Raw genomic sequence first — 9,867 nt, 5'->3', positions numbered from 1 at the left:
CATTATAGTAAATATTCTGCTCAGTGCTACAGATTTGCTTGTCATTTGCTTGACCTTAACCACTTGAGCATATTCCTTAGTGACTGGCAATATGTGCACCTCAGATGATGAGCAAGAGTAGTGGGGGAACAACATAGCCATGAGTTGAGAGGGATTCTTTGGGGTTTGAATGAATATAACAAAGGCAGAGTTTGAAGGAAATATTAACCATTTTCCATACTTTGTAGGGGTAAGCAAATAGGAAAGAACTGTTGCTACTCAGGGACAAAAATCGTGTTACACAGTGTTATCTTTAAAACGTGTGCATACTTGTATGTATGTGTCTGTGCACGCGTGCGTGTGTAAGTGTGCAGGAGCGCATGATTGTATGTATGTGTGTCCTACAACTTGTCATTTATTTTCCAAAACATGTTTATAAGCTGTTTCAAAGTATAATAGTTGTGACATTAAACTGTAAAAGAGGCTTAGGTTGATTAGTGTGTGTGTGTGTGTGTGTGTGTGTGTGTGTGTGTGTGTGTGTGTGTGTGTGTGTGTGTGTGTGTGTGCAAAGAGGTGTTGGATTAGAAGCCAAACCCACTCCGGCGTCTCTTTCTCGAACAATTAATTATCATGGTTGGAAAATTGGTGAATTACATTGAAATATTAATCTACATATCAGATAGCCTTGAAGTGTGCTAATGAGAGAGCTTGTATTCTAGAAACGAGAGCACTGATCATAGATTTGATCCACTGGGACGGACTTAGCATCAAGCTACAGCGACAAAGCTTGAAAATCTGTACAGTTAGAAAACTAACTAAAACTAACTAGCCAACTAACTTGCTAACTGCCTGGCTAGCTGAGTGAGTGAGTGAGTGACTGACTGACTAACTAACTAACTGACTAAATAAATAAATAAATGAATAAATAAATAACCTGTGATTGACCTTGTTGTAGTTGTTTAGCTCCAGGTATCACGTGATTGAGCTGTTTGTGTCACGATTATCACGTCATTGTTTTATAAAAGTAGTGGATTAGCAGAATCTCTTTAGGTTCCGCGTTTAAATCCCACCGATACCAACTTTGCTGTTCATCATTCTGGAGACAATCAAATAATAAAATACCAGTCAAGTACTGGAGTCAATGGTATCAACTTACTCCAATTCCATAAAAACTGTTGGCTTTGCGCCTAAATCAGAAACAATTATTTTATAAAGGTGAACGAGCATCACAGAGTAAAAGATCTGTTCCTAAGAGCTAGCTTATGAACCAGTTAGAAATACCCGTCAGATCACACTATCTCAAACAGAAAAAGGAAGGATATATTAGATAATGTGATCATTGGTCTGGGAGAAATAATGGTATCGTCAGGAATGGAAGTGCTTAATCCAGTCAAACAATAATATTTTGCTCTGTAGGTGTAGTGAAAATAGCTTCAGCCGAGAGATCGAAACTGGGTCACTGCGTCATTATGTCAGTGGGTCACCGTGAAGCGTATTCACAATTGGCCTTGACACCTACCTGAAAAACTCTGATGACTGGATGTTAAAACTTGTTTCAAAGCATGAAAACGAGAAGACATCATACTCAGTAACATAAGTAGCAAAGGAATATCTAAGTGAATTCCAAATACTACAAATTCCAGAATTAGACGTACTGGAAACAAGCACAGAAAAAGCTAAGCGTACGAAAACCCGTGCTAAAACTGCTGCCTTAGATATTCTTACTGATAAATGGCAAGAAAAACCTCTCAATGGCAAATACTCAAAGCGAGCTAATAGTACCGATGTTGATAAAGCCCTTGTCCATCAATGGTTAGTGTCTTCTGGCTTAGAATCAAAAACAGAAGGGTTTATCATAGCAGCCCAAGATCTATGAGCCCAAGATCTACCAACAAGGAGCTACCAAGCCAACACATTTATGACTCGCAGTAGCCCAACATGTCGTGTATGCAAACAACAAAATGAACCCATTGATCATATTGTCTCCATGTGCAGTCTTCTTGTGCCTACAGAGTAACTCAACAGGCATGACAGAGCAACGCAATAAGTTCACTGGGTAATTTGCAAAAACCTGAACCTGCCTCATGATAAAAACTGGTGGAAACACAAACCACCTCCGGTGCTTGAAAATGATCACATCTCCCTCCTCTGGAACTTCAGCATTCAAACTGACAGAAATAGAGATGCAAATAGTCCAGACATTATACTGAAAGACTTCAGGCAAAAATCATGCCTCCTCATTGATATGACTGTCCCAATCGACATAAATATATCTGTCAAGACCTATTAAAAACTGAGCAAGTGTAAAGATCTTGAAATAGAAATTGGAAAAATGTGGAACCTGAAGATTAAAACAATACCTGTTGTCATAGGTGCCCTAGGAATGATAGCAAAAAGTGCTGATTGCTACCTAGCTCAGATACTAGGAAACCCCAAAATGGCGGAAATTCAAAAGATAATGCTCATGGGAACTGCCCATATCCTACGTAGAATACCAAACGAGATCCTGAGCAATTTAAATAGTCCGTCAGTCTAGCGTCCGACGACGCCGTCCGGCAGTATCGATCTGCCATTCCAGGTGCCCAGTCGCAATCCTACCGACTTGTCGGCATTGATTTTAGCCCCTGCAACCGACTCATATTCCTTAACAATGGAGACGACCGTCTCCCCTTCGGAGGCCTCCGACACCATGACAGTGACGTCGTCCGCCTATGCAGACCCTGCCCTTCCGAATCCAGTTTCGAAAGGGAGGCTTCTTAACTGTTCCAACTTCCACAGCAGTGGCTCGAGAGCCAGCACGTACTAAAGATGTGACAGCAGGCAGACCTGACGGACCGAACGTGCGATTCTAAATGGTTCCGATAGGTGGCCATTTACTTTGACCACCGAGCAGGTGCCGCTGTACATTACAGCAATCCAGCCTCTGAAAACGGGTCAGAAACCGGCCGCTTTAAGGACGGCTTCCAAGTAGCGATGGTCTACCCTATCAAAAGCTTTCGAGTGATTTAAATTGATTAGGGCTCCACCGAATCCAGCTTTAGTCCAGCCCTCTCTACGATGTATCGCATAAGGTGGAGGTTGTTGTAGATAGACCTGCTCGAGATTGCGCACGTTGGTGCCTCCCCAATCAGACTACCAACGACGAACGCCAACCTTTTCGCTAACACCATGGCCAAAATCTTAAACTCTGTGTTTACAAAGTTATGGGCCGAAAATTTCCTAGCACGTCCCCATTGTCGGCGTCCTTTCTCAGCAGTGTTACCACACCCCGGGTTAGGAATTCTCCCGTTCTGTTGCCAGTTACTAATTTGGCATTAGGGCAGACCATCCAAATGTAGCGTATTTCAGAATCTCGCGCCCGTCACCAAGAGCCGTAGTAGGCTGTCTAGGTACGAAGTAAAGTTCGCTAACGTCATCGCCCCATCACCCTCTCCAAACAGCCGCGCAAAGTGCTGCTGGAAAGCTGCACATATCTGCTCAGAATCGAGTAGCACGTGTCCGTCTTGATCTATCAAAACCTTGATCGTGGTTTTGTTTCCAGGTCGCCTCTCTACCGTTCGAGCCCATCGGACGGCTTTAGTTCCTTCGTGTTTTAGCGCACGGGCCTTAGGACAATGCACACTTCGTGTTTCGCCTCAAAGAAATAGTCAAAGGGCATTCTCGGCGCTAACACGTCGATCGCGATGCCTTTGCTAATAGCCTCTTCTAGTTTGCTAACTAGTTCTCCCTCTAATCTATTTCTTTCTATTGCTAAATATTTGCTAAATGCTATGGATTCTACTCTAATCTCTCTCTTCAGAGCGATCCACCACCGGTTGTTAACGACAGACCCGTCAATTGCCGCTTAACTAGTTCGTTAATCCGGTCCCTGTAGTCTTTGAGAGCCAGTAAGGACGCATTCAACTTCCAGTAGCCGGGTCCCTGTCTACGGGTCTTATCTAAATTGTCTGAGCATATCACAAATTTGTTATCTGTGTTGTCGACTAATTGAAATTGCGGACAACCTATGTTATCCCTATCTTCTAACCTAACAAGTACTCTAAGTACGATCTGGATGACCCGCTGTAGTTACTCCATATCCAAACTGGCACATCAGGGAAATCCAGTCGGTACCTGTCAGAAAGCTGGAAAGTTCTGAGTAGGGTTTCGAGGCTTTTATACCCCTTTCTACTATGTACTAAACCCACATAGTCCTTCTGTGCGTCTAAAATACTATTTCAGTCCCCCACTAGTACTAATGTGCGTGACGTTCCCAAGAATGTTTCTAGACGCCCGGAAAAATCTGGCCTTCCAGCCCCAGTTGGGGAATAAACTACCATCAGTCTAAAGGCGTCACCTTCGCTGCCGTTCACGTCCAGGACCACCACCCTACCATCCGGGTCCAGGAAGATAGCCCGTACTTGGATAGCAAAGGATTTCCAAAGTATCACTGCAATATCTTTACCCACTCCCGATAGACCACAAGATGAGAATACCTCGTAGTCCTCGAAAATGGATGCTAGGGCGTGTTTTCCGGAGATCCTTGTTTCACTAATGGCAACCACATTCAAATCAAGTGACCTGAGATCATTGAGCAGGTGACCTTTCTTCCAAGCTGATCCCAGGCCATTCACATTCACGCACCCATTCTCAGCACAGCCATGCTAGTCAGAGAAAAAGAAAATGAGGAGGTTACTCACCTTGATTTTCAAGAAGCCCGGAAGTTCCGAGCTTCCCTAGTGGCGAACATTTTTTAAAAGGCCCTTCCAACTGCCTTTTATCAAGAGATTTTTTTTTAATCCCCACACTACCAGGGAATATTTCTATTATAGTTTTATAAACGTCTGACAACATTTTAATTAAGAGTCTGTCCTTGGGGGTTTTGAGGATGAAATCCTCAAATTCCTTTCCCACTGTCCCTATTTTGTTTTTATTTTGACTTACAAAATCCATCAATTCACTGTTACATTTGTTCACAACAGTAAAATTGATGGATACAGTTTAATTTTTGAAGTTCTGTAATTAGTTGTTTCTGTGTTTCTGTGATTTCAAGCTGTTGTTGATGATGTTGCTGCTTTTGAAGTTGTTGACCTTGTTCTTGTTGTTTTTGTTGGAGTGGTTGTGAATTGTGTTGCAGTTGTGGCTTCAGAATAAGTTTTTGTTGATTTCTTGGAGTAGGACTATGCATTCTCCTCTTTCGCCTACCCTTTTTTGTCACTGTGATCCATCGATCGTTCAACTATTCCTTTTCCATGTCATTGCAGTTGATGCTGGTTTGGGAGGAAGAGCATTCAGGAGAGACTTGTTTTTCCGTGGCAACCGGGGGTAGACTCCATCTTTGTCTTGGTTTGGGAGTGGGTGTGGGTATAGGTGTAAGAGTCTTGAGCAGTTTTATTATGATTTTGTATTTGTGGTATTTGTAATGTCGGAAGCTGTGGGACTTCATTTTCCTTGTTTCAAGGCAGAAAGCCTTTAAGTGATTTACAGATCTACATTTGTGGCATCTTGGCTTCCTATCCTCCACGAACAGTGACCGGTGAGTACCATTCGGGAGATCGATTAGATCGGACAACTGGTCGATATGGTTCTGCTTGCATTGTTAAGTCAGCTCCATACCTATACTTAACCAGTTTTGCTTAGATAGTTTCTTGACCTTCAATATTGTGACTTCATCTTCTCCTAAACCTGCCAAGACTGCCGCCACTAACCAGGTAATTAATATTTCTGGTGGTACATTCAGCATCCTAATCTTGGCAAGGAAAAAGTTGGCAAGGAAAAAGTTGTCATTCCTCAAAGTGGTCGCGAAATTACATCTAGCTTCTTCTTCTGTCCCAAATCTCACCTCAATGGTTCCAAACTCCTTTCCTCGGGTGATGTGGATCCTTTGTTCCTACACACGCCCAAGGCATTCTTGTACTTCGCTCTCAAGAGCATTCCCCCCCCCCCCACCACCACCACCGAAACTCGACTCCGATGCAAGGATATGTGGCCGTGCATCTTGCGATATCTTCTGTCACGTTGGATGGGGGGAGGGTTTAGAAATACCCTTCTCCGACCTCTTTTTATAATTTTTCTTGCCAATTTTAATTCTTGTTAGAAGTGTAATAGTAACAATACAAATGAAAAGACAGGGCCTTAGAAGGCCGAAAAGATTACAAAACACTTTTTCAACTTACGCCGCACCAAATTTCCGTGACTCGACGGTGGATTTCAGTTCATCATTATCCACCTTTGTTTCTGGTCAATAAAGAAATAGATGTGTCAGCTTTCTAACAAAAAAAAAGTAAAGATTGTCAGAATATAATAATGGTGCAAAATGAGCAGCTGTCAAAGTTTACTATATACCTTACTACAAATTTCATACTTGACATCAGCGTGTGGGATAAGTACAATTATCCAGTCGTTTGAAAGTAGTTATTACCATGATATAGGTTCTAAGCCTTAACGGAGTCTGTGACCAAAGTTCCTTTTCGCGTTATTGATATATCACTTCTTTTACAAATACTTATAGTGATGGTATGAACGTCCAAAATTCCATTCCCCTAATCTCTTAATAAAGATAATAAACCACTGATGGATAACTCTGTTGTATTTCCCTCGGAAGACTCGCAGAGATAACACAACGAGTTGTACAATTTAATTATTACATTTATTATTCAATTACATACAAAGAACGCACTCACCCAATGTTCGTTATGAATAAACAAGAATCATGTCCGCCATATCTATCAATGACATTTTACTCCGACAGTCACACAAGACAACAACAATGAAACAATGAACTCAGACGAACCACATTGACACAGGACTTCAGACGAACACAAATCCAACAATCCATATAACACCTCCCCACTGAAATTGATGCTACACAAGAAGTATCAACAGCAAAGTCTCTCTTGGGTTTTACGGGTTCTCTTGGACCGTCTTGGGTTGTCTGGTCCATACTCTGGAACGGGTAACATGGTCTTGGGTTTGGTTTGTCTTTGAGTTAGTGGCACAGTTTCCGAGATCTCCATCGGGTGATCTGTTGCAAATTGAAATACAGTATTTTCTGCATCACCAGGTTCATTGTCTTCCTCAGTTGTGTACCGCGGTCGCAGCTGTTCCCAGTGTCGTCTCCACATCGGGCCATGAGGTATGACCTTCACGTTAAAGCAGCGAGTACCCAATTACTTCTTAATGATTGCTGGTACCCATCGAGGATCATTGTCTCGGCGAGGTCCATAGTATGGTGCATACACAGGATCTCCGACCTTGTACTGCCTGGTAACTTTAGCGACATCAGCCGAGCCAGGAGTCACCTGAGACTTATGTGCTTCCTTAGACTGTTTGCCTTGAGCAATGTGTGCTGGCGATGGCAGCAGAGAATCAATCCTTGTTCGTATCTGCCGGTGATTCAAAAGTTCACTTGGAGAGAATCCACAGGATATCGGTGTTCTCCGGTACTGCATCAAGAATTCTTGAAGTGCTCGTGTCGGCGGAAGAGAAGACTTCCTCAGAGCTTGTTTGAAGGTTTGCACCAAACGTTCCGCTGCTCCGTTGGTAGCTGGGTGGTAAGGTGCCCCTGTCAGGTGTGTGATCCCACGTTCTTTGCACCAGCTCTGGAACTCCTCAGACGTAAAAGTTGGTGCGTTATCGGTGACCAGTGTGTGCGCAAAGTCTTCCTCAAGCAGATTTAAAGTGGCTTTGGAAGACGTGGAGGAAGTAGGATGAATGCATGGGTACTTGGAATAAGCATCTGTGATCACCAGCCAATCTCTACCCATAAAATTTATTGCGTGGTCTAGGTGTAAGCGGCTCCACGGCTTTTCTGGTAACATCCATGGGTGAACTGGAGGCTTAGATAGCTGCCTTTGATGTTCGTTACACGAATCACATCGTCGACTGGCTATCTCTATAGCAGCATCAATACCAGGCCAATAAACAGCAGTTCTTGCTAGTTGTTTCATGCGTTCCATGCCAAAGTGTCCAAGATGCAGAAGATTGAGGATCTTTGACTGCAAGCTATGTGGAATCACAACTCTAGATCCATGTATAAGGCATCCATGGCAGATACTGAGTGAGTTTGATAACTTACGGAACTTGTTGACTTCGTCATTGATCTCCATGTTCTTTGGTGGCCAGCCTTCACGGACGTAGCGCATCACTGTTGATATCACTGGATCTTTCCCTGACTCTTGACGGAGGAGATTAGCATCCACAGGTTGGACTTGAATACTAAGAGCTTTGATGTCACACACCATGTCTATGTCTTCACCATTTTCCTTTCTGTCAAAGTCGCTATCATCACCGAATGGCAAGCGACTGAGGGCATCTGCATTGGCATGATCTGCTGATTTTCGATATTCAATGGTGTAGTCAAACTGGTTCAGCCACAGGGCCCATCGTGCTAGTCTGTTAGCAGCGAGAAATGGCGTCCCTTTCCTCGGACTGAATAGTGATGTCAGTGGCTTGTGGTCAGTCACGAGTACGAATTTACGACCGTACAAATACTGGTAAAACTTCTGCAAGCCAAATATGATAGCTAGGGCTTCCTTTTGAATTTGACTGTAGTTACGCTGTGCAGAAGTGAGAGTCTTGGACATACTAGATATTGTGCGCTCGCTTCCATCAGGATAGCGGTGAAACAGGACTGCTCCAATACCAACGTTTGATGCGTCGCAAGCCAGTCCCAAAGTTTTGTTTGGATCGAAGTGTATCAGAACTTGACTCGATGAAAGTACATTTTTCAAGTGATCAAAAACTGACTGTTCCTCATCTCCCCACTTCCAAATAGTTGACTTTTTTCGTAAGGCAATAGAGTGGCTCTGCTATACTGGCTAGGTTCGTTCGTTGGAGATGGCATCTTTAAGACTACTTCGACCTTGGATCCCTTCGTGATCCCTTCAGCCGACAAAATGTGTCTAAGGTATTCTACACTGGGTAGTGCAAACTGGCACTTTTCACGGCGACATCTGAGTCCATTGTCGCTTAGACGTGTGAGCAGACACTTTAGGTTGTTTAGGTGACTGTTTGCATCTTTCCCACTGACGAGCATGTCATCCTGGAAGACGGCCACTCCAGGTAGATCGTGGGTCAGGTTTTCCATGATCTCCTGAAAGTAACCAGGTGCTGACTTGATTCCGAAAGGGAGTCGTTGTTGCAGGAGTACTCCACGGTGAGTGCTGAGTGCGAGTCTGCGTTGACTCTCTGGAGCCAGCTTGATCTGATTATAGGCATCAGCAAGGTCTATCTTTGTATATCCGAATCCACCTCCGAGTTTCTGCATCAGTTCAGCAGGGAGTGGCATTGGATGACGGTGATCAGCAAGTTGGTCATTAATTCCCATAGAGTAGTCACCACAAATCCATAGTTTGGGCTTCAGGTTGCTTGAAGCGTGTGCTTTACGAATTGGTACCACCGGCGTTCCGTATTCGTTGAACTGAACTGGCTTCCAGATTCCCTTGGCGATGCCTTCTTCGTAACCTTTGGCTAGGTCATCACGAAGAGCAAACGGGACCGGACGTGCCTTGTGAAAGACTGGTGTTGCGTCCGATTTGAACTTCACTTCCAGTTCAAAGTTCTTGAGACATCCCAATTCTTGCTTGAAAGGATCTGGAAATTCATCACACATGTTGTGACAATCTTGCTGCAGGGAAACATAGGGCTCACTTGAGGTCTTTGGATATATTCCTTCTGCACCTTCCCTCTTGGCTTGGCTGTCTATGCTTTTCAAACCTAGAGCAGTGTCTACGGAAATTCCCAGAGTCTGGATAGTATTCCGACCCAGCAAATTAAGATCAGAGATCTTGGTGACTATGTAAGGTATAAGATCCTGCTTACCAGTTGTTGGATCCTTGGTTTGGCCTATGAAAGTTCCTAGAACAGGCAAGTTGTGCTTGCTGGCAGATTCATAGCGATGCTTGACAT

This window comes from Octopus bimaculoides, chromosome 6, assembly GCF_046866305.1.
Source record: "Octopus bimaculoides isolate indiv1 chromosome 6, ASM4686630v1, whole genome shotgun sequence".
NCBI classification, from domain to species: Eukaryota; Metazoa; Mollusca; class Cephalopoda; order Octopoda; family Octopodidae; genus Octopus; species Octopus bimaculoides.
The sequence above is the reverse complement of the archived record's forward strand: the minus strand, read 5'-3'. Positions refer to the sequence as shown.